The 26,835-nt window shown below is 48.0% G+C and overlaps 1 protein-coding gene across 2 annotated transcripts in view; it reads left to right on the forward strand.

The window, feature by feature from the left end:
• CIMIP2C (ciliary microtubule inner protein 2C) overlaps positions 1-26,835 on the forward strand; it is a 337,228-nt gene that overhangs the window by 84,126 nt on the left and 226,267 nt on the right. The gene's annotated exons all lie outside the window — the stretch shown is intronic.

Consider the following 26,835-nt stretch of genomic DNA (forward strand, 5'->3'; position numbering starts at 1 on the left):
TATTCAGGAAAGTATTACTGAAGTGATGAGTGTAGAAAAGTGGGAAAAACCTGGAGAAGAGATAGAGGTGGAGGAAAATCAGGAAGAAGAGATCTTCTGCTTTCAAGCCATTGAGAGGGAAACAGCACAAGCTCTTACTACAATTAAAACCTACAAAAGACCTGGCCTTTCCCATGACAGCTTGCACCGCCATTCATTTGGCTGCTAACCTTGCCCCATTCATTACTTCATTTATAAATAAATTGTTGAAGGAGGGCTGCGTTCCACGCTCCCTTAAAGGAGCTTTGGTAAAACCGTTACTGAAGAAGCCTAATTTAGACCCGATGGTGCTGAAAAATTACCGCCCGGTGGCTAATTTATGCTGGCCAACCAAACTTCTGGAAAAAGTGGTATGCAGCCAATTTCAGCAGTTTATAGATAGCAAAGACCTGTTAGATGAATGCCAATCAGGGTTTTGCCCTAACCCTGGGACAGAGACCACCCTCTTGGCGGTCCAGGACGATCTACTGGAAGCTGCAGACAGGGGAAATTCTGCCATACTTTTGATGCTTGACCTGTCTGCGGCTTTTGATACGATCAACCACAAGACCATCCTCCAAAGGATTGGAAAAATAGGGAGAGCTGCCAAAGTAGTGGTGGATTGGTTCGATTCCTTTCTGCAGGATAGAACCCAACAGGTGACCCTGGGAGTTTTTCTATCGGAACTAATGCAGCTGAGCTGTGGAGTACCCCAGGGGTCAGCGATCTCTCTCCTCTAATTTTTAACTTGTATATTCTACCACTGTTCGACATCTTGAGGAAACATGGTTTACGTTTCCATTCTTATGCCGACGATACGCAGATTTATGTGGAGACAGTAAATCTGCCCGAAGCATTTGAAGGGATCAATACATGTATGCAAGACATACAAAAAATGGATGGCATGCAACCAGCTGCAGCTTAATGCAGCAAAAACAGAGGTGATACTGTTCAAATCAGAGAAAAAGAACAGAACCATAGAATTAAATATGACACCGCAGATTTTAGGCAAAGAGATTCCGTTTGCGAAGTAAGTGAAAAACCTTGGATGTATATGGCAAGAGAATCTGGCTTGGGGCCAAAGTAAAAGCCGCGTACCATTCCTTACGGATGCTCAGGAACATACTCCCCTTCATAGCACCCCAAGATCACTCTGTGGTTGTAGGAGCGCTGGTAAACTCACATCTTGACTATTGTAATAGTCCGATGATAGGGATTCCAGCGAAACAGATGTTGAGACTTCAAAGGGCACAGAATTCAGCAGTTAGACTTATAGCCCACTTAAAGAAAAGAGATCATGTTTCAACATCCCGGAGAGCACTCCACTGGCTTATGGTAGAGGATCTGGTAAAATTTAAAGTGGCATGCCTCATGTATAAGTGCTACTATAAAATTGCACCCATATACCTGACCACAAGAATTCACCATCATCAACCAATCAGAGATCTCCGGCCAGGAGATAAACTTTTGGTAGATGTTCCATGGACCAAATGCACCTCAAAAGACGATAGAAGGTTTTCTGTATCTGGCCCAAAAGTATGGAACGAGTTGCCCGTTGCCATAGGATCATGTAAGTCTCTAGAGGGTTTCAGGAAAGAATTGAAAACCTACCTATTCAAATCAACTTAACTATAAGGCACTCTTAGCCTTCCACAGCTAAATTTCAATCTCTAGTTAAGAACTGCGCCCGAATGCAGTTTGGTCTGCCTGGTGCGTTTAGAAATAGTCAAAATCAAATCAAATCAAAAATTCATCTGGCTGCAACCGCTTAGCTATTAATCAGAGCTTTCTGCCTTTAATTGCATGTACACAAACAGTACCGGATGCATCAGTGAGCTCCCCAAACATCACAGATTCTACCTCCAACTGCAAGCCCTCATAACATTAAGCCCCACCTCCCTATCCCTTCTGCAACTCTTATCATGCCTGGCAACACTCCAACCCAAACGTGCACTCCTGCACCACTCTTGCCCCAGGACCCGCACTCCCTCCCGGTTGTACCCCATCCTTCCCTACTGGAGGCAAACTGGCTCAAATTCAAGACTCCCACAGGATCTGCGTCAGGCTGCTTTCCCCACTGCCATAAAAGGCTTCTACTAGGCAAATGTCCTTGTTCAAAAAATCCAATCAGTTTTTCCATAGATCTGCTTCTTGCCTGGCTCAGAACTTCCCACTCACTCCCCACACATTCCAACCCATCCAAGAGGGTTACACCACAACGCCTTCCAACCACCACCCACATAACCCTCATGCCCACCTCTGCGTGTGACCCCCCATTTCCTGTTTCCTTTATACCGAAGACTAGAGTCCTTCCTTGCCAACTCCTTGAAACCTCAGCCAAAGCATCCCGGCCTGTCATGTGCTCCCATTCTCACCTGGCCCGTCACCAACCTCAAACGCTACTCTCTCTCTCCACCAGCCAATCCCGCTGGAAAAGGAGAGTCTATTCCCGAGCCCGCGCTACCTTGACCTCTAGCACACACTGTGCCAATCTCTTCTCTGAGCCGAGGATGTGCCCACAAATGTACCCTTATTGCGTTCTTAGAGGAAGTCCCGAGTCCCACTGTCCCGGTGCACCCCCATGCGTGTCCTCCCTCATGGCGCATCCTCCCCCATGCGCGTCCGCCCCCAGGCGCCCCACTCAGCGTCCTCCCCCATGCGCATCCTCCTCCATGCGCCCCGCTCAGCCTCCTCCACCATGCGCGTCCTCCCCCATGCGCCCCGCTCAGCGTCCTCCTCCATGCGCCCCGCTCATCCAGGTCATTGTTCCCTTCTCGTCATTTCCACTCAATGGGCCTCATTACGACCCTAGCGGATCGGGTTAATGGGTGCCGCAAAAGGATAAGGACTCGTTAAACCCGTTCCGCCACATTACGAGGTCCCCTCGCGGCACACGGTAAGCACAACTGGTGAAACCAGGTAAGCTTACCAGGTCCCGCGAGGGGAAGAGGGAGCAAACAACAGGCCAACTCGTAATCGGCCCGTTGTTTGCTCCCTCTCCCATTCCCATTCAGCCCTCCTGGGGCTGAAATGGCAATGGGGAAGGTCCGGGTCCGAGTCCTTGGAGGGAGGAATTACCGGGCCCTCCGAACTCGGAATGGCCCGGTAATTCCTCATTCTGGGAACCCGGACCCGGAGGCGATTTCGGCGGCAGCCATGCCGCAAATAGCGGCATGACTACCGCCGAGGTCGTAATGAGGCCCAATAACTTAATACAATCTCTGGCTGTTAATCCACTATCGATCGCTTGATGACATCACATTAATTTCACCTTAAATATAACCAAACGGAAATCCCCTTTTTCCTGCTGCCTCTCCTTGACAGACCCCCAGCCTGATCCTATTTATTTGCCTTCTCTTCCTCTGCCGATCCCTGCTCCCAATCACTGGGCCTTCGTAATCTCCTCACTTAGGTTTTTTAACTCGCATTTCCTCAGAGTCCAAATTATGCTGCGTTCAAGTCAACTCTCCAACATTCAGAAAATGTGTTCCCTTTTCTTTTTGACCATTTTAATACATTGATCAACTCCTCTCTGTGGCCCCGCAGCTTATATTCTACCACCTCTGGAATTTGCGTTTAACTCGCCTCTTCGCCAGCCTTTCAGTATCGCCCCCATACGTGCAGCTTTCTTCCTCCCTGGCTTGCTTATGCTCCCTTTCCCTTTTCCCTGTGGCTTTAAAAGGTATCCTTGAGTTCATGGCTCCCCATTGATCTTCACCTGTCACTCTCTATGTGCCTGGCCACATCCTTGAGTCAGCCTCGTGACTCCTCCACCTCACTGGCTCATCTCACTTTTTTTCTTTTAGTCTTGATTGGCCGTATGCTTTGGAACTCTGTGCCCCGCCTATTAGTTTTTCTCCAAGTCTTTCTTCTTTCCATACTCTTCCCGAAAACCCTTCTTCGTTCCTCTTCTTTGTTATGGGCCAGTGGTAGGGGTTTGTGAAATGCTATTTAAATTCTATCAAATGAAAAGGAAATGTGTATTCCCTCATGACACAGCCTGATCAGCCTGATAGCAACAGGCACAAATTCCATCCACAGCTCTCCTGCCGGGCTCACCTCCTTCCTAAATGAACCCTACAAACAGGGACGTCATTTCACCAAAATGCCTGGAGTAGCGGAAGTGACATCACACAACCCTTGACCTCTGATGACATCACATGACGTGATGTCATTTGACCCCACCCCAGAGTGACATCACGATAAGTGATGGAACACGACCTTTCATCCCTCGACAAAACAGGAAGTGGCATCACATAACATTGTTTCTGAGTACACTACAAAAAATACGGTTATGATATCACTGTAAAGTGATATACATTTCATCCAAGAATGGATCACCATATGTATTGTTAATATCAGTGCGTATAGGCCCATATAACCTAATAACTGTGAATGCAAGCAGATGTCCAAGGCCAAACAATAATGTATTATTATATAGCACTTACGCTTAAGCGCTTTATATAGAACAACTATACATATAATATCACCCAACCTGTGTTGGTACTCATTTATCACCCTCAGCAGGATGAAAGACTGAATTGACCTCGCTAGGAGTCGAACCTGCAAACTACAGATCACACAAATTGCAGCAGCCAGCGCTCAATCCACTCAGCTATTTTATCGGCTATAGCTATCAGAAAACCAGCCACTCCAGAAACAAAGAGCCACTTGCAGCTAGCCACAGCCTATGAGCCTCAATGTGAAAAAAAAATAAATTTTTTTTTTAGATTTTATTTTAGGGGTAGCAAGGGAGACCACAGGGGTAGCAAGGGAGACCTCAGAGGTCGCAATTGCGACCCCTAAATGAGGTCCGTCCCTATAAGAGAACACATTTGGCACCTTTTTCACGTACCAAAGTCCCATCACCTGTGGGGCCCCTAAAAGCTTCCTGCAGCCCACAGTCTCTGCAGTATCATCATGCCCTCACTCAAGGCACTAATGAGAAACCATGGCTGGTTCTTCCACTTTTACATGGATGACAATCACCGATACCATATATTTCACTGAATCCAACTTCACCTACTCAGAAATCTTTGATTTGTTTTTTCCTTCTAATTGGTTAGGTAAGTAGGTACATTTTAAAACATATATGGGGTGGGATAAGTTGATAGGATAAGCTAGGGGAAGCGGGGGGAGGGGCCCCCACATACAACATTTTTTGTTGTTGAAGAAAACAAACTCAAAGATATCTCCTTTACGTGAATTGGATTCGGTGAAATCACAGACATACGACAATCACATTTTCTTATAGTAATAACAACCGCGGGTTAGATCCGCCAGTAACGCCAGAGGCCCAATTTAAAGGCCCAAGCCAAGTGAAGATCTTAACCCTGTGCAGCAGTAGAATTACCAACTAATTTAGCTCACTGCTGCGTGTGTTATTGCTGTTAGCACCACCACCTGAGTCCAGAGGTGTGCTAACAATGGTTTTATGTAAAGAAAGATTGCGGAATGCGTACAGTTCACAGTAGAGGTAGTCGTAAAATGGAATATAGGCTCCAGGCAGAGTCCATCTTCCATTTCTTTTTCGATGCAGGCTTGGCAAGGAACATGGAGTGGCGTGTGATGCGCGAAGTAAGTGATAGTGATGGTGTGAGAGTGGACAACGGGAGGGAGGTCGGAGGACTGGGCAGGTGAAGGGAGTTGGCGGCTGTGATGAATTGCCATCTGACAAGGTTGTCAAAGGCCTGACTTTTTTGATTTTGAGTAATTGTTGAAATGGTGCGGGCAATTCCATCTGTGAAAAGGGTAATCTGCTGATCAGATCCCCCTTTCATAACCTCCATGACAAAAGCATAGTGTGTTTATCCAGCGCTTTGAGGTCATACCAATGATATATAAGGCGCTATATAAATGCCAAGTGACATAACATAACATAACAACATAACATCTGTCCTTTTCTTTATCAGTGTCCTGATCTGCATCACCTGCTCTACCAGTGGCACAGAGCAGGTCACAGTTGCCCATTTGAGAGCTGTAGTAACACCCAAGACTCTGCAGCGTAGGATCTGCATTTAAGCTATGTGCCCCTGTCCCAAAACTACAATGATCATAAGTAGCCCATGCGGGTGTCGGGGTAAACTCTAAACATAAGAAGTGCTTGGGTTAAGTCATGGTGCATGGCCCTAATTATAATAATTTGAGTCACATCCAATTTGATATTGCACATGTCAGCTCCTGTGAGGCAGCTGGCCTGTGGAAGGGGATGTGTATTCTGGCCAAGCAGGCTGATCCTGTCAAAGTGACAGGACAGGAACCCAAATGACCAGGCCTCCTTTTCGATCTCTTTGTGGGGTAGGATACGCCCTCCTCCAAAGCGAGACGCACAACAGGCAACTGTCCTGGGCCCAGGTATCAAAGGAGTACACCCATTCAAAGGGAGTAGTCTCACACCAGGATGCTGCATATCTAAAGGCCTTTGATCCTAGTGAGAAGGGGAGGGGGCGGGTTAGTGCAGACAAGAGATCTCTGTAGAGTGGGGGAGAACTACCACCATCTTTTTTCTCTCTGCGTCTCTCCTTTCTGTCCCTTCCACTTCTTCAAACTGTGGGGCGGACCCGTGAAGGGGAGCCCAATGGATGGCCAGGAGGGGTCGGGAGGGAGGGTGAGATTCTTCAAAAAGATACTACAGTGACTGCTGGTTTCAATAGAAAATATACGCAGATATGGCATCTGGGGAGGAATTGTACGATCGGACCGAAAAAAATGTCCGACCGTACAAAAAGTCCAAAAAATGCTACCACCAAAGGTTCGAACACCAAAAGTTCAAACCTTTGGTGGTAGCATTGTAGGTAAGTATAAAATAAAAAGAGTGCAGGGACTGCGGGGGTGTTCCCCGCAACACCCTGCTCATTATACTGTGTGGTATAGTGAGCAGGGTGTTGCGGGGGACACCCCTGCAGCCCATCTGGAAAAAAAAAAAGTACCCTGCGCTGCCGGTTCCCGATCATGGAAGTGAAAGGGAACAGGCGTCGCAGGGACACAGCCTGAAGAAAAGGTAAGTAGGGTTTGTTTATGTTGGGGGTGTGGGCGGGGGTGGGGGTGTGTTGAGGGTGTGGGTGGGGTTGTGCCGTGGGCGTGTTGTGGGTATGTAGGGATTTTGAACATGTGTTTGCATGGGAAATGTACAAACCTTTTGTTGTTCGTACATTTCACATGCAAAATTTTCAGCCGCGGGGAAATCAGCCACGGTCGGATCACGTAGATCCTCTGGGGAGGCCCTACAACACTATTATTGCTCAATGGGGGCTCAGCAACAATATTTTTTGATTAAGTGGGAGCTCGGGATTATAACTTTGAATACCATTGCTCTAGAGCAAAGCACTTTGCGTGTGATGTCAGAAGGGCAAAGCCCACTAATTTCAAGAGCAAGGATTGGACCACAAAGGCAGTCTAGCTTTAGTCCAATCACACGTGGGCTTTTACCGATAAAAGAAGGGATCTCACGCCGGTTCTTGAAATCACACTGCTTCTTGAAGTTATCATCTTTTAGACTTTTACCCTTGAAGAAGATTACGTTGGACCCTGTTGGGAGAGCAGTCCTTTCCAAAGTCCTCCAGTTTTGGGGTGAAGATAGCTATTCCAATGCAGGGGACCTAACAAACCCCAGGCACCATTAGGGGTGACTTGATGATGGAACAAGACTTGCCTCTCGGCCAGCCACAGTGTTACCCAGGAACTAATTGTGTGGAAGGACCGCTGCAGTTGTGTGCCAACCTCCCCCATGTTTGGGAGCCCCAGAACACTGACCCATATTGTCCCTGAATCCCTTGGGTGGTACACACAGCAACCTGTGGAGTGACCGGCTGCTGTAGCAAGACCTGCCTGTCTGCCAGCCACAGCTGTACCCAGGACCTCACTGTTTTGAAGGACCATTGGAGTTTTTACCAGCCTCCCCGTGTTTGGGAGCTAGAGAAAAGAACTCATCTCATCCCTGAGCTCCTAGATTGGGACTCACAGCTCCCTGAGTGTCAAGACAGCCTAGTGTTTTTCGCCATTGAACTGCTTGGAGCTATGTTCAAAAACGGTTCGACACGTTTGAACCACCAGGACCCTCCGGTGCAGCCTATTGCACTCTACCGATCTTTGAATTGCTCACACAGTGCCAAGTAGTCTTATTTGGTGCTGCCAGACCACAAAGAACCTCAAACAGGTACTATTGACTGCTAACTGCACCCGTTGGTCAATTTCAGGGCCCCAGAGACCTAGAGACTGGTTAGGCCACTTTTATCCATTTTGCACCCGAGAACATATCATTTCTTTACATTATGGTCTTTAACTGCCTTTTCTCTCCTGTCTCTTTACCGAGAGTGCTGCATCTTTTCCATATTGGCATATGCTATGTTATTTCTGCAGGGGTGTTTTTTTTAGTATTTTCTAGTTAGTTAATACTGTACATGGTGTGTTTCATTAAAGTATATATATATAGGCACAATAGAACCCAGCAACTCTGACAGAAGCATCATCAATCTCTCAATCTCTCAAAGTATGCACTCAACCAGGAGCAAATAAAAGTTCTTCAATATGGATTCAATTTTTGCCCTACAGCAGGTTATGACTACATGGAAACCAGAATAGATTTCTTGAAATACATGAGAAAAATTTGTTTGAAGAAATTTTTCATTTTGAATCCACCCAAAATGAAACCCAAATCAAATTTATCTGGTCGAACAGCAGTAGCAATTGAGGACTTTGACGCATTAACTGCTCTGGCGGAACTGGAATTTATCGATTTGTCAACAGACATAGGTATTGACATCACCCCAGAAATGCTAAACATAGAGACTGATTGGCCTATTGAGAGCACTCTAAAAGCCAAAACAAGATTCAACCCTATGTTTCAGCCAGGTGGCAAAATTGAAGCCTTTCAGGACCTGGTAATTCATGACCTGAAGAAAGCCAGATCACATAAAAACAACATGAAGCCAAATTTCTCATTGAAAGAAAGAAAACTGCAAGAAATCGACCATGTAATCATAAAAGCCTCAGATGAAGGAAGTAACATTGTAATTCTCGACAGAGAAGACTATGTGAAGGAAGCACAATGCCAACTTGGCGACAAACATTGCTATGAAAAGCTTGAAGACAATCCATTGGAATCCATTAAAATGAAAGTTGAGTGTTTTCTGCACAAATGGCAGGAAAAGAATATTCTTGATGACGACGATTGGAAATATCTTTTCAATAAAACCCCCATCATCCCGACAATCTACTTCTTGCCAAAGATACATAAAAACCCTATTTGCCCCCCTGGAAGACCCATTGTCACCCTAAACGGAGCTTCATTAGAAAATATGTCTAAGTACGTTGATCAAACATTACTACCTCTAGTTTTAACGTTGCCTTCTTACCTACGTGACACAAAAGACTTCCTCAGTAGAATTGAAGGAATCACCTGGGAAAGAAATTTTATGTTTGCCACACTTGACGTAGTATCATTGTATACGTCTATCCAACACAACGATGGTAAAAAAGCATGTAAACATTTTCTGGATAGCAGATCGTTAAACTATTTGAGCCATGGACAAATGGTTATGGAAATGGTAGATTTATGCTTGACCAACAACGTATTTCTCTTTGACAACGTTTACTACAACCAATTACGTGGTGCGGCAATGGGCACAAGTTTTGCACCATCATATGCAAATCTTACCATGGGATGGTGGGAAAAATTAATTGTCTGGACTGATGCCAACAGTAAGTACACAGACCAAGTTGTCCTCTGGTTACGGTATATTGACGATTTGTTTGTCCTATGGAATGGTGAAAAACAAGATTGGCTAGATTTTGTGACTATATTGAATGTCAACGACTTAAATCTTAGATTTACTGAGACCCACAGCCAAGAATCATTAATTTTCTTAGATGTTGTGGTAAAAACGGACAAAAAAGAAATCAGCACTGAACTTCACCGTAAACCTACAAGTTCGGACATGCCATTATTTGCGACAAGCAATCATCCGACTCCGCTCAAATGGAGTATACCATATGGTGAGTTCATCAGGATTCGACGTAATTGTAGTAAATTAGATTGCTTTGATAGAGAGTGTAAAATCACAGCCCAGAATTTCAGTAAACAAAGATATCCAAAGGCTGTTATCGAAACAGCTTACATCAAAGCCCGAAATTTAGATCGAGCGGTATTGCTCTCCACTAATCGAATACCTGAACAACCCCCCGAAACCGATGATGTAAGACTGATACTCACCTATGGTTCACATGCTAAAACAATAAGGCAAATATTACAAAAACATTGGCATGTCCTGAAAACCGATGAAGCTCTATCTCCTTTCATGGGGCAACATGCCAACATAACCTACAGAAAGTCAATTTCCATCAAAGATACATTAGTAACAAGTTTCATGGCACAGAAAAATGCAATGCAAGCGGAACCCACATGGCTGAATAAGAGAAATACTGTTTTTTTTAAATGCACCAAATGCAAAGCCTTTCAATTTGCCCTAAACAAAACCAGCTATACATATCCGATACTGGGGTATGATGTTGAAATTAAAACTAAAATCACATGCAACACCGAATTTGTGGTATATGTCTTAGTATGCTCATGCAATCTTTGGTATGTAGGCAGCACCATTGGCAAGTTGAAACTAAGGATCTTGCAGCATATGCGTGCCATAAAAAACGTAGATGCCTCATACCCTATGGCAGTACATTTTAGAGACCAACATCAGAGCAAGTTGGACAGTTTCAGATTTTTTGGTGTGTATCATATTAAACTCAACCCACGTGGTGGTAACCGGGAGCTTGCACTGTGACAGATGACAACACACTGTATTTTAGACTTTCAAACCAAAAAATCAGGAGGACACAATCTGGATGAAGAATTGTATACTTTCCTTGGGACATAATGCACCTTTCCCATTTGAACTCTGACAAGTTTTCTGAAGCTCACCACTAATGGCAATGTCGTGGTTAATTTGTTGATACATGAGCTCATTTTAATATTTTCCAATATTTTGTAAATTGTATAAACTTTTTTAGTGAAAATTGCACAGCTCTTCTTAGCCCTTGTCTCTCTATACTTTTTCCCTTGCATATTTGTATTTCCCCAAATTCTGGTTTTATCATATCCCATATTGTACACTGATTGACAGCGGCAATGGATGTTTATAGCACTATGCACTTTATTGAGAATATCTCCTGCTTGTACAATTAATACGTTTATTGACAACCAAGCTATTGCCCGGATATGAGGAATAATGATGAGCACTATGCACTTTAGAAATTTCTGGTTTTACTCAAAACTAATGTTTACAGCACTATGCACTTTTAAGTATCATGTTTCCTCTCTGTTTTCTTATATCTACGGGACAAATGCTTAAAGAAAAAGGAGATCTCTCATTGAATTTGTTACAGCAGCTTATTCATTTTATCGTTCATTACAGATGGGGAAATCTAGTCGGTTTACTGGCAAGCGAGTTAATAAGGTATATTGATACCGAGCACGCAGTATTTTTTGCTTTGACCACTAGTGTCACAATATTTTTGTTAATATTATCAACAAAAACTGCCGGCTTACCAAAAAATGTGTTATTTGTTATTAACATCAAACATAACGAGAATGACTTTAAATACACTCCAAAATGGCCGCCTGCAGTTACACAGGAGAGAATCCATATGGATTGGGGAAAAGTCAAAAGAGAAGAGGGACTAATTGTATTGACCAAAACCATAGAGTTTGAAACTTTCTTTTTTGACTGTATTTAAACGCTGTGCAAATCACTCACCTCTATATGTGATCAAGCAACGGGATAGTTGCGAAACGCGTCAGTTCTGTTATGCCTTTAATAAAACTGGATATGGCATAAGAAACCTTGTTGGCGAATGTTGGATTTATTTTGAAGACCATCTTTGACGTCCTGACAGCTTTGAGTGCCGTCCTCGCTGGAAAAGTGGAATTACTTTTTCCTTTTGTTTTAAATATATATATATATATATATATATATATATATATATATATATATATATATATATATATATATATATATATATATAGTTGATTGAACATTCCTTTCTTTGGACTGTTTTCCTTCACTGTTTGGGTTGCTACTGGATCACATTCACACCACTCTTAAGTGCATAGCCTTCCCTCGGCCCACGTTACCACAAAAGGCGAAGGATGTATATATCTTAAGTGTTTCTGTTTTACCTTTATGATTGTGGTGGCTCTTGGTTATTAGACGTGTGAGGGCTGAGTGGGCGCCCATCCTTGTACTCCTGCAGGGCAGAGGTCAATTTGTCAGTAGGAAAGAGCGCCGTGCCACTGTTGTGCTGAATGATATGGGCTCAGGGAGCAACTTGTCAGCCTCAGGGCCGAACATGGTCTTGTATCATGAAATTCAGACTGCGTTCCTCTGCATCTGATTGGCTGCCGTCTTCTCCTCAGGTGCTACATCTCGAGTCGGTTTTTCACCATATGAAAATCTCGAGGGCAGAAGTAACCGCTTCTGCCATACTTCTCATGCAAAGCTTCTCGGACTGCCTCCCACACTAGAAGGGTTCCATGTGATAATGTAGGACGGGTATAATTCTATATTATTACCTCCAATCGTAGAATATTCTGGGAAAGTGTTTGATTTTCAGGAGGGGACATTTTTAGGGAACTGTCGCTACCTGGCGGCCATTTTCACTGCAACATTATCACTCCATTCCACAAGAAGCCTGTTCAGCTGATAACTGACTGCATATGAACAATCAAGTATGCACAGTCAGCCAGAGCATCCTGCACCACCTCTGAATACCTACAGCATTGTGTGCATCCTCCAGCCTACACCAACATGCTCTTCTCTGGCCTCCCAGAACACTCACACAAAACTGAGGCAGTAAAAAATATTGTGAATGGAGGATAGCACAGGGGCAACGCTGGTCTTGTAAGCAAGACCATGCAGAGCAACAGAGGTTCGAATCCCGGATCCGCGCTTAGAAACCGAACTCAGGTACGGTATTAGGCGCGTTATAAAACCCAATTAATTATAATTGCCTAGTAACGCTAACTCCACATCCTCTTCATGGTGCAAGAAGCCAAACTTTGGAACAGCGCCGCAACCCCACATCAAAAGTACCTACTCACTAATGCTCTTCAGGGAAGCCATCACAACCTGTCTATTCTCCTCTGCCTGATGTCTCTCTTCGCAGCCGGCACTTCTAGCTCACCTCCCCTAACCTGCTACTAACTTGGTGCGGCCCGTCCTCCTCCACTGCTGGGTCAGTGCATTGGAACCCGGCTGCTGCTGCACACTGGAGTCTGCGTCTTGGGAACATGTGGATCATGGCGGAAGCAATGCACGTTTTATGCAGAACGCTGAACACCACCAGGACATTACCAGAAAGCCTATGCCGCAGGTAATTATTGCTATTATAAGCCACCCAAAATACAAGTAATTTTCAAAAGTTTTCAACAAGCTCAGACTCGGTTGCCATGGTAACAGTTTCCCCGGCTCTTAATGCTCTTAATGATAATTATGTCCTTCTTGGGCGATATGTGTCTGTATATTTCCAGGCCATACCCGGTGGGTTTTTGATTTTTCGTATAGTTTGACGTGATGTCTGTATTTGATGCATACATTCAGCGGCAATAGCTCAGAGGGTGGTCAGTCATAATTTCGAAAAAGTAATGTTGAATGACACAAATGTGGAAAAAAAAAATGGGTAAAACAAAAAAAAAATGTAAAAAAGGGGGGATGGGGGGAAAAATGTATTGGAAAAAAAAATGCGACTTTTCTTTTTCGACATTTTTTTTCTCGAAATAATGACTTTCGACATTATTGTTTTCGAAATGATCACTATAAACCAGCTCAGAGATGGGTGGGGGCTGTGCTGCGGTGCCCTGCACCAAGAGTACCAAGTAGTTCAGAATTCCATCATGCACCGGAAGGCCAGGGCCATACCATACTGGCTATCGCAGACTATTATCTTCATTATTATTGATTATGGGTATGGCTCCAGGCTATTGGCAAAACACACAGGGACAGGGTGGTGTTGTCTCATTCTGAATTGTCATTATTTACATTCACAGGACAGTGCTTAATATTTTCATTTTCTTGAACGTAGAAAATGAGCAGCCCCTGAGAAAGGCAGGCCTGTTTTAATGCAATGATCATATTCTCATGTCCAGGTGCTCCAAATGTAATACTTGGATAAACTATGACCCCCAGTAGCCATATGCGTGGATGGCATGGGCCTGCTGACGTCAGCGAGCGCGCTCCAAATAAATTTAAACATAAATGACTGCCATGGATCCGGTGAGAAGGGAATAAGTAGTCCCCTGTCACTTTCCATGGTGGCCCACCCCGCAGCAGGACACTCCAGGGTCAGTAGCATTCCCGGTGCAGGAAAATGAAGGTAAGCAGATGAATACAAATGATGGGTTCGATATAGAATCTGTGCGCTAGTGACCATTCTAGGTTGAAATGTAAGGTTCAAAGCCGGCAGCCAACACCCTTCAACCAAACCCACCCACCTAGGGTTTGGAAAGTGTGAAGATAGGATTTGAGTCTGAAGAGGGTGAATCGCGCTCGGGGTATTAGCTCTCAAAATTGGTTGTGACTTGGACATACAAGATTGAGTAAAATAGTCACATTTTGCCAATAATGTATTGCAGATAAGAAATGTATTCCATGATATGAAGGTAAGTGGGATTGGGGTGGGAGGGTGCGCAAGCTGTGGAAAAGGGGGGAGGAGCGGGGGTGATGCAGGGCGAGGGGGGGCACTAGTGACACAGCAGGGAAGATGCCAGCCTCCTGCACTGAGGAGGTTCGGAGCAGCGGTATTGCCGTATGGTAATGCCCCCGCTCCGAGCCTCCTCATTGGCTGGGAGATCTAAGCCACGCCCCCACCAGGAACTAATATTATAAAGCACAGGGCCTACAAGGCAGAAAGTTATCTGAAATTGTCCCTGTCCACCAACACTTCCGCGTACACCAGGCGTCACCCTGGTTGGAGAATGCAGAGGGAAAAGCAGGGATATTGTAAACACTTAAGTGATCCCGCTGTGATTTAGGGATGCACTGAGCTATGTGTTAACCACCCCAGGCCCTGCCCCGTAAGATTCAGGCTAGGCCCATCACAAATTAAACCTATTTTGCGACTTGCAAATACGTTGTGGTTGTTCAACTTTGGAAAATGTTTTTGTAAATTGGGCTCCCTTGTCTTGGACATATTTTGTCCCCATGCCCCAAAAATAAACGGAATTACTACAGAAAGGATTACAAAATTCAGTCACATATATACTGCAAACGTTGAATAAAAAAATGGTGCCAAAGCCCATTCCTGCCATGTGGCACGGGTTAGAGCCCGCTGAAAAGATCGCTTCTGTAGATTGTAATGAAGGTGTCTGCAACAGTGCAATGTCAGGTCGGGTATCTTTACTTTCCCCTAGCATGCATAGTAAGCAGATAATCTGCTGCTCCACAGGTGTAGGCTTCCAACCAGTCCTTTCCGAAGACTACGACCAGTCTGCTAAGCTCCTCCCACTAGCCTTCATAAAAATACGAAATAGTGAACACGAGGAACCAGAGTGTAGAGATGTAGAAATTACAGAAAACCCTATCAAAAGAAACACCTAATACATGCTTTTCAGGGTAATGACCCAAAATGTCGCCCTCGTAATTGCGACGGCCCACATTTCTGACTTCTTTTTTTAGCACCCCCTTTACACCACATACACCACATATGTATGTGGGGGGGGCTATGTGATATTATAGTATTATAGGGAGGCAGGGGGGGTCTCTGCACATCTATGTGGTGTAAAGGGGGTTTAACTAAGTCTGCATTTTCAGCCATCACAATTATGGGGGTCGCAGTGATCACATATATCCCTTTTCAGCATTGTCACCAGGATTGATACTGCGCACAGCTGCCAAATGTATTATCTTGGGGCGCTCTGTTGGATCTGAGACAGAGGGGGAGGGTTTAGGTTATTTGGAGGTAGAACGAAATGCAAGATAGCTGTCTTTTGTGTTGATGGGTGCAGGCCGGGCGGCTTCTCAGCTCTGCGGAGAGGCCCTGATTCTAGGTGTTATTTGTCAGGAGCAGAGAGGCGTTTTCCCTCCAGAGGGCAGAATTGCGTGCCCGTGGTGCTATGACGCATTAACCAGGGGCGTAGTCTGTAAGTTGGCTGGTTGTTCAGCTGGGTTTGTGGCTTGGTCGACAAATGCACCCACAGCAGCGGCCTGTGTTTGACCTCATGGTCACAGGTTCTAATCCAAGTAGGTCCACTCAGCACACCATCCTTTCGAGGTTGGTACAATGAGAACCCGTTAGTTGGGTAACATTAAACATCTCTTATCAGCACCAAGATGCCCCATGAGGGTGAGTTTGGGGAGTTGTCATTTGCCTTCCACAAGTGGGCATTAAGGTTGGCAGTGGCAGGTTCTGGAAGAGAGGCAAACACTGACCAAGATTGATTGCTATGGGCGGTTTGCAGTGGGGATTCTGGAGGGGTGAGATTCACTTGTGGCTCTGGAAGAAACTCTGCATAGTGTGAGTTCTGCGTGCATTGTGCAGTTGCTGCTCGCACGGATTGATTTGGGACATCTGGCAAGCATGCTAAAGCTCAGACTTTGTTGAGGGTGAGGGTGAAGTTATACAGATAGATATTGCTTGGTGACCAGTCGGCAACTTTACTGGGCATGATTATTGTTAGGGACCTGGAAGCGTAGACCACTGGCTCAGTTCAACACGGTCTTTCACAGTAGGCCTTTCGTCCATTGGGTGACCTCTGGGACGGTGCCTTGACCAGTTAGGTGTGTTGAAAAGCCACGTCTTTAAGATCTTCAAGAAAGGGGATCTGTTTCAGGTGAAAGCTGCATATGTAGGAGCTCAGTGATTTGGCTGATTTTCATCTTCGGACCAAATATTGACAGCCTTTCTGTGAAGGTGGGGATTAGGATAGGTTGTTCTGGCTGTTGATGTTTAGGTGCATGAGCAATGATTTGCACTCTGGGATGTCCATCTGCGGTGGTGCTAAAATCCTGAGATGCTCCTTGTCACAGCAAGCCCTCCCCTCTTACTTTCCCAGCTGGCCTGTAGTCATTTAAAATTAACTGGGTTGTTTTCAATTGCTAAGCCCCTGTAATCCTCTGATAACCAGGTGTCCCTGATTAACCATATGTCGGTGCCTCATTCACTGAGGGTCGCATGCATCTCAGTTCTGTGCTTGGACTCATAGCGAGAGCTGACCAGGTTGCGGTGAATATTAGTATTGTATTAGCCTCTTTGGATTAGTCGTATCCTCCATGTTAGTGTGATTAGCTGGGCCAGAGGTGATAGGTGCCTCCCTCAAGGTTGCAGGTTCCTTCTTGAAAATCTCTAGTAGTATTTGTGTTGAGTAGGTATGTTCATCTTGCCCGTGGTTGTCTGAGTGACCTTGTGTTGATACGTCTCTAGTAATGAAGCACGTGTTTTGTTGGGTAGTTTCTACTAGTGTCCTGGTGCACTTATTACTTGTAGTGAAAAAGCTCAATCATTGCTGCTTAATTGTGGCGAGTGTCCTGGGTGTTGCATTTGGTTGCACTGATAAAGGTTCCGGTAACAACACCGGGACCTTTATTTCCATATCGGGTCACTCCGAGTCTACCGGTACGGGCACTGAACAACCGGCAGGTTTTTCACTAAAGCACCGGCATCGTTGTTAACGGTGCTCATGCTTCATCGTTCCCATTTCCATGTAGTCCTCTGGGACCCCATGGGAATAGTAATTTACAGTACCGCCGCCGCCTGCGGTATCCCTGTAACACTGGGATGTCAGGCGGCGGAAACAGTAATGCGAGGTTGCCGGTAACCCGCCGGTTGAAATGAATACAGTGGAATAGCAAGTAATCCAGCATGCCACAGAGACAAACACAGTGGGCAACAGATTAATCGAGGGTAACAATTACTATGGTGGGGCAATAATTATTCTCAGATAGCAGGAGGTCGAAATACAGTGGGCAACAGGTAATGTAGGGTAACATTTAGTACAGTGGAACGACAATTAGACTCTGATTCTAGCAAGCATAAGTACAATGAGGCAAGACTTAAATGATGAGCCTTCCCAGAAAAAGTAAAATGGTGGGCAGCAATTAATGCAGAGTGACATTAACTACAGTGAGGCAACAATTAATGTAGGAACCTGGTGCAGTAATACTGCGGCCAACAGTTAAAAGAACGGGGAAACCATTAATATGGAACATGAGGGAGCGGCACGACATTGGGGCAATAGTTAAAATATGGAACAAGGATTACAGTAATTAAGTATGGAATAAGGATTACAGTGGGGCTACAATTAATCTAGGGCAACCATTAATATGGTGGGGCAATAACGAATCTAGGAAACCAGGAAGTGAAGCATCAGGGAGCAGAAATACAGTAGGGCAACAATTAATCTAGAGCATTGGAGCAGAAATTCAGTGGGCCAACAATTAATCTAGACCAGTTGGGAGCAGAAATTCAGTGGGCCGACAATTAATCTAGAGCATCAGGGAGCAGCAATTCAGTGGGCCAACAATTAATCTAGAGCATCGGGGAGTAGCAATTCAGGGGGCCAACAATTAATCTAGAGCATCAGGGAGCAGCAATTCAGTGGGCCAACAATTAATCTAGAGCATCAGGGAGCAGAAAATCAGTGGGTCAACAATTAATCTTGAGCATCAGACAGCAGAAATACTAAATATACTAGAACCATATGACAGAGTTCTCCAGGGTAAAAGTTACAAAAATGGAAAAACTATGCATCTAGGTCACCAGGGAGAACAATACAACGGGGCAACAATTAACTGTGTCCCCCAGCAACAGTAATATAGAGGGCAGCAATGAATATCAGTTTCTAAATCATCAATCAGCCTCACACCTCTAGTGCACCAGAAGGGAAGAAAAAAGATTGGAACACAAGTCAATTATAAACCTCCTCGTCAAATTTTGGTAACGTGGGTGGAACGGCAGGCTTATCTCCACGAAGTCGGGGCCTATTGGTTAGTTGCAACACTGCGGAAATACAGTTATTACCCAATGATAAAAGGGACTGTCTAGTCAAGGTTGTATAAAAATATCTACTTTATTATTATTACAATAGACAGTTCTAGCACACTACAAAATACAACCCACACTGTAAAGGAACACAGAGGATGGACAGTTTCACGAAGGAAAGGGATGCACTCTGGATGCTGACAGGAGGGTAGTAGGTAAAGCATCAGTCTTAACTTTTCAAGATTATTTGGTTTCAGCACCAAGGGAGCAAGGGGTCGTAAATGTCATTAGGGTCTTTCGGAAAAAGGACTAGGGGGATAGCACCACAATGTATCAGGTGCTTGAGATGTTCTTGATGCTCGACAGCGTTGAGTCCATTCCAGGACGCTTTGCATCTCCTGTGACAGAGTTCAAGATGGGAGACAGTGGCCTAGTTCGGCAAGCGAGGTTGGCCGGACAGCTGCAGGCTGGCCTACATGCTGGTTCAGGGTCAAGAATCACTGTCTCTCTGCTGTTTGGTGTATCTGGAACGCTGGTCGAGGCACCTCGGATGGCTTTAGTGACTGCAGCGTGACAACACTGAGTGGTGTAGTCAGTCGCGGTTCGAGGGCTCGACTGCTTCGAAAATGTCCTTAAAAGATGGACACTGGTTGATGATTGTGTGGCGCTTCTCCAAGCTTCTTCGCAAGGCTTGTGGTGTCCTTTCACGGCCAATGGCCCAAAGCTGAGGAGTGTTTACAGACAACGGCCTGGTCCTTTGTTCAGAGACTCTCTGGCACTTCCCAGAGGTTTGCTGGCAGAACCTAGCTGGGCACACTGTGTGCTGGCTGGGTACCGGTTCTGGAGCTGCTCGACGGGTCCTCTGAGTCTGGTACCTCCCTCTGTTCCCTGGGAGATGTTTAGGGGAGGGATCCTGCTTCCCTCTTGGAAATCCTGGCCTTCCTTCACTGCCAGAAGATGTAAAGTAGAGTGTACCTTCAGCCAGGGTTCAATGCTGAGTTCTTCTTTCCTGCTTCTGGTGCAGCCTTGAGATGATATTCTACGTGAGGGGCTCAACCCTCTTTTAAAGCCAAATGGGCCCCAGTGATTGGTGCAGGCTAAGTCTACCTTAAGGAACCAATCCGGTGTCCACACCAACAATGTTCTGTTATGCGTGAGGTCAGGACTAGAGTGCTTTGCAACAGGAAAGGTAAGAGGTGACAACATATACTCCTATGTCCCACCCATCTTTCCTGTCTGTTGTAGAGCAAAGTGCCTCTCTGGTTAACTGAGCCCTCTGTGGCTCTTGATCAAAGCATAGGTCTCCCTAGAAGTTTGTGGTGAGAACAGACTTCTGTCTCCCGCAAATCACATACTTAGTCCCTCTGAAAGGGGTCTGCTCTGCAGGGGTTGCCTATGGTAAATAGTGGACCCAGACATGCCATTCACTGTCCTTCATACAGAGGGGTGGGAGTTAGCTTCAAGGTGACACATTGCATATGAAAGAGGTGTTCGTTTTCCTCCCATTGTTAAGTTCTGTGACCAGGCCTATTCGCAGGCATGATTCAATTAACTCTCATCAGTATGCGCCTCCACCACACAGAACTCAGACAATAGAACAGGTGTTTCCATGGAGCCGTTGACATGTAATTAGGCTGGCCATGGGAGGAGGAAGATGTTGCCCTTCTCCTCTGGATGTTTCCGTGCACCCCTCGCTGTCACCTGTCAAATAAATGTGAAAGGGAGGACTGCGCCTGTAGGCTGTGTCCCACAGAGTACACTGGAATATGTGTTTGTGCAGCGAGCATTAGAAAATGTGTGCAGAATTGCCGCACACATTTTCAGAGGTTGATCTCTCATCATTCCATTTAGTAAAAAATCATTAGAAAAAAGCCCAGGTGAACATACACTCCTTGTTCGGATGGTCGAATCCCTCACAGACTGTGAAGCGACCTACACAAAAACAGGTCCCATGTGAAAGTGGACAAATGTACTCACGGGCATCAGTTTTTCAGAGTCCTTTGTTGGAAGTATGGGTATAGGTAGAAGGGTTCTTTCAGGCCCCAGGAATGGCAGTCTCCAGCCCCAAGGCCATCCTCCAATTGCATGTCCTGGAATCTCCACAACAAAATCCTCTAGACACGCCCTGCCTCCTAGGGTTCCAAAGCTGCACATGATGGAGAACCATTGCAAGGACGTGCTGGGTAGAGCTCGGGGTGAAGATGCCAGGTATAAATAACTAAATGATGCGACTAGTAAATATGAAACAGACTTTTCAAGTAACAAGTAAATGTTATAGGTCCTCATCGCAAGTTTGTTTAGCAGTAAATTGGTGGTTAATTCACCGATTGACTGCTAAACTAGTTTTCTGTGGCCACCACTACGTCCTGTGGTATTACCACAACATGTATAAGTGGTTGTATGGTAGTGTTAATCCCCATTTTTAGAGTGCACAGGACACAGGTATGTTTAATTTTCTTATCAAAGGTCAGTAGTGATGTTACGCTAGCCTGCAATAAGAAAATGATTTACAAGCGTTTGTACTGGTATTGCAGTCTGACATGACACATTTAGAAAGGCACACTACTTGATGTAGGCATACTGGTTATGGGGGAGTAGCAGATTAAGGGGGTAATTCATAGAATTCAGCGCACAAGTGGCGCACGCGGCTGGCGCACAGTGTGCGCGTGCGAATCCCTGCGCCAGCCGCGTGCGCTAAAATCCATTTCCGCGCACAGCGTATTCATGGATTCCAGCCACCAAAACCAGCCGTGGCGCACAGTGGCGCAGCGACCCTGCAGCAGCGCCAGTTACGCCCCCAAGAACGCCTCTCGCGCAGGGAAAAGCCATCAATATACCCAATCCAGCGCAAAGGGCTGCGCTAACCCTGTACCAGCACAGCAAGCGGGGTACGTGTATCACTGGGGTGCGCGGGAAGTACCTCACGCGATTGGCCCCGTGCGAGCAGGGTACGCGTATTTCAGGGGTGCGCGGGAAGTTCCACACGCAATTTCATCATGGTACGTGTATTTCAGGGGTGCGCGGGAATTTCCACACGCGATTGGGCCCGTGCGAGCAGGGTACGCGTATCTTAGGGGTGCGCGGGAAGTTCCACACGCGATTCCATCAGGGTACGTGTATTTCGGGGTGCGCGTGAAGTTCCACACGCGATATCAGCAGGGTACGTGTATTTCAGGGTGCAGGGGAAGTTCCACACACGATTTCCGCAGGGTACGTGTATTTCAGGGGTGCGCGTGAAGTTCCACACGCGATATCAGCAGGGTACGTGTATTTCAGGGTGCAGGGGAAGTTACACACGCGATTCCAGCAGGGTACGCGTATCTCAGGGGTGCGCGGGAAGTTCCACACGCGATTGGGCCCGTGCGAGCAGGGTACGCGTATCTCAGGGGTGCGCGGGAAGTTCCACACGCAATTCCATCACGGTACGTGTATTTCGGGGTGCGCGTGAAGTTCCACACGTGATATCAGCAGGGTACGTGTATTTCAGGGTGCAGGGGAAGTTCCACACGCGATTTCCGCAGGGTACGTGTATTTCAGGGTGCAGGGGAAGTCCCACACGCGATATCAGCAGGGTACGTGTATTTCAGGGTGCAGGGGAAGTTACACACGCGAAATCAGCAGGGTACGTGTATTCCAGGGGTGCGCGGGAAGTTCCACACGCGATTCCATCAGGGTACGTGTATTTCGGGGTGCGGGGGAAGTTCGACACCTGATTCCATCAGGGTACGTGTATTACAGGGGTGCGCGGGGAGCACCACACGTGAATTGCACGTGTGGGCCCTCCCAGGTGTTCCCTCTACACCCTCCACGGCCCCTGCAGGAGGCTCACACCACAGGGGCCTACCCTGCACATGTCCTGCAGGCACCCCATCCACCATGGCCATGCCCCCCAGCCAACCCACATGTCAACTTGCACTACTGCCCACCAACGCATGTCCCCCTGCACCCCCAGCCACCAGGGGCACCCTCCACAGGCCCCCACCCATGTCTCCCGCCACCCCCACCCCCCAGCACTGTGGGGCACCTGCCAGCAGGCCCCCACCCATGTGCAACTCATGTACCCCTGCACCCCCACCCCCCAGCACTGTGGGGCACCTGCCAGCAGGCCCCCACCCATGTGCAACTCATGTTCCCCACCGCCCCCACCCCCCAGCACTGTGGGGCACCTGCCAGCAGGCCCCCACCCATGTCCAACTCATGTTCCCCACCGCCCCCACCCCCCAGCACTGTGGGGCACCTGCCAGCAGGCCCCCACCCATGTCCAACTCCTGTTCCCCACCACCCCCACCCCCCAGCACTGTGGGGCACCTGCCAGCAGGCCCCCACCCATGTCCAACTCATGTTCCCCACCACCCCCACCCCCCAGCACTGTGGGGCACCTGCCAGCAGGCCCCCACTCATGTCCAACTCATGTACCCCTGCACCCCCACCCCCCAGCACTGTGGGGCACCCTCCACCAGGCCCCCACTCATGTCTCCCACCACCCCCACCCCCCAGCCACCAGGGGCAGCCTCCACCAGGCCCCCACCCATGTCTCCCAGCACCCCCACCCCCCAGCACTGTGGGGCACCTGCCAGCAGGCCCCCACCCAACTCATGTACCCCTGCACCCCCACCCCCCAGCACTGTGGGGCACCCTCCACCAGGCCCCCACTCATGTCTCCCACCACCCCCACCCACCAGCCACCATGGGCAGCCTCCACCAGGCCCCCACTCATGTCTCCCACCACCCCCACCCCTCCAGCAGTGTGGGGCAGCCCCCACCAGGCCCCCACTTACGTCTCCCACCACCCCCACCCACCAGCCACCATGGGCAGCCTCCACCAGGCCCCCACTCATGTCCCCTATCACCCCCACCCCCCAGCCACCATGGGCAGCCTCCACCAGGTCCTCACAATCCCCAATCATGTGCGTTATGGTCATCCTCCACAGCCAAAAAGCCCTACCAAGTAACCCATTCACCCACATGGAAATGGAAATTAGATGTTACACCCCCAATGTTCACAAAGCAAATGAACCCATGTCCGTCACACACAATGGTTGCAATTGAATGGGAAAACACCCAACATGACATGCATGAAACCAATGAGATGATACCACACAGTGAAGTATGAAAACAAAATTGTATTAAAAAAAATTGAATGCAAATGAAATGAAACAAACTACAATGGCAATGAAAAAAAGATAAGCTGCATGTCCGTGTAAATAAATCAAAACTACAAATCCAAATCCAAAAAAATGTTGTCCAAAGTCACATTAAAAATAAAATCAATCCAATGAAGAACTATGTACAAAACATCCAAGGGTCCATGAGCCCAACTGAAGAAAGGAAACCTACAAAAAACCCTAACTAAAATGCAACTATATACAAAAAGTGGAGCAGTGTCCGTCGACTCCAAATCATAAGAAGAAACAAAGGAAACCTAAAACTAAAGAACTATATACAAAGGCGGCGGGCAAGTCCAGCGGCTCACTCCGTGGTGTTCCGGGCCAGGGCATCATCGAACTCCTGTTCGATGTCCCGGAGGCGGTCCTGTTCCATGGCCCGAGGGTCCGCAGGGACGACGCCGTCTCCTCCTCCAACCCCCTGCGGATTGCCTCGAGGCACTCGGCCCGCCTCAGGGCCCTCCGCATGGAGTTCTCCGCCCTGACCATTGTGAGCCGCGCCTCTTCCGCCCGCCGCCGCTCCGCACCTATCTGCTGGCCCAACCGCTGCCACACAGAAGACACACCCCGTCCTGGGTCAACCTGCCCTCCGGCCGATGCCTGCCCCTCCGATGTTGAAGGCCCCGAGCCTTCATGGCTCCCACCACGTTGCTGCTGCTGCTGTGCCTCTGCCCGTGCACTGCCTCCTGCTGCCTGCACATCCTCCGCCGGCTGGGGTGCAGTTGTTGATGTGGCCACCCCTGCTGGACGTCCGACTCCCGACTGTGGCAGGGATGCCTCCTCCACCAGCCTGGCCGCACCGTCAGAGGCAGCTCCACAGGGCACCCAGGTGACTGATGGGTGGGAAGATGGCACAGAGGACGACTGGCGCGTAGGGGGTCCAGTTGAGGAGGGGGTCGGAGCAAGCCCCATCAGACGGAGGAATCCGGCCTGGGTGACCTGTCCCAGCAGGCTGACGTGGTCAACGAGCCATTCGAGATGACGTGCAGTCTCTCCATGAAAAGACTGCAGGTCACCTCGCATGGCCCGTTGACGCAACACCACACCAGCCAGGACAGGCTCAACCCGGACCCGGATAGCCACGTCCGCAGGCAGAGGAAGGCCAGTTGACGTGAGCTCATCCCCTGCCTGAAAACGGGTCTGGACGTAGGCATCCCTGCTGGTGCAAGATGATGCAGGGACAGGATCGGGGACAGGATTGCACACAGGCACCTCCGCGGCGGCCTGTGCTGCCTCCTGTCCCTGGTCCTGCACTGCACCACTAGCACCAGTGGGATCCCCACCTCCAGACCCCGTCTCTGGTGCTTGCACGGCCTCCTCCTCCACCAAACCCCCCACCAACCTGGATGACTCCGTGCCATCTTCCCCTGTTGGGCCCTGTGGGGTCCCAGCTGCCCCTTCTGCTGCCGAGGAGTCCAACTCCAACCTCCGCCTCTTGGACCTCCCCCCGGCAGCTGCGGCCTGGGACGCGGCACCGGACTCCTCACTCCCTGACGAGATGACAACCTGGGAGGGGAGCCGGGCCTTGCGTCTCCGGCTGGCGGTCGGATCCCCGCCGCTGTGCTCCACAGCACCTTCTCCGCCCTCTTCATCAGTTGACGCTGCAGACAGGGAGAAACAAAACACAGGCATCAGGGCACTGTATAATGGACACATACACACATGACAGTTGTACATGAGTGGCATTGGCAAACCTCAGACATGTCATCACAATCCCCAACACACATGTCATTACAACTCGCACACATGAGCCATACCACAGCCATATCGCAACTGCCACCACCATCCATACACATACAACAGCATGAGCAGCCAAAGGTGAGCCAGACATCACATGCAACACAGGAAGTGCACCACACATGTACACACACCACCACACTTGCATGCATGTGTACACCTCTGCCAAGTGTCGCACTGTTCAGACGGGCATCCATGTCACATCTGCCAATCAGGCTTCCACATACCGCTGTCACATGCATCCATGTTGCATCACTGTTGCACCCTTGTCAAATACACACACATGCACATGTACACAGTGCTGATACATGCAGCCGAAAACAACATACATGCGTGACATCACGGACATGTCTACTTACATACACATTCATCCAAACATGTGTGCCCACACAACTGCATTTGGCATGCAAGCCTACACACACAAGCACCATCCATGTCTCACACATTACAGCCCTCGCATGTGTCAGCCCCACGGCCCTGTACACCCCCACCCATACTCGACCCCATACAAACAGATGTGCAACCTGCACACTACTGAATAATCACCACACGCACTGCTCACAATCAGGATGCATGTACACTCACCGCTCGACTCCAGACGGGTCTGCTTCTCTAGGACCTGGACGTGGAGCGCTGGGGATATGCGTTCCAGGACCCTCATCTGTTCTTCCGACAAGTGGCCCCGGCGCCCCTTGGCATCCGCTGCCTTCAAGAGGCGCCGGGCCTTGTTCAGGGTCCTGGACCTGAAGTCCTCCCAGCGCTTCCTGACATGTTGTAAGTCGCGGACTGCCACCCCCTCCGCGTTGATGGCAGTCACGATGTCAGTCCAGATCCGAGTCCGTCCTTCCTTGTCGGCGCGGGAACTTCCGAAGAGGGCATCATACTGCCCCAGGACTTGCTCCACCAGGACACCAACTTCGGTGGCACTGAAGCTGGTGCCCCTCTGCCT

The sequence above is a fragment of the Ambystoma mexicanum genome, chromosome 4p, assembly GCF_040938575.1.
Source record: "Ambystoma mexicanum isolate Mex_15411 chromosome 4p, UKY_AmexF1_1, whole genome shotgun sequence".
NCBI lineage: Eukaryota > Metazoa > Chordata > Amphibia > Caudata > Ambystomatidae > Ambystoma > Ambystoma mexicanum.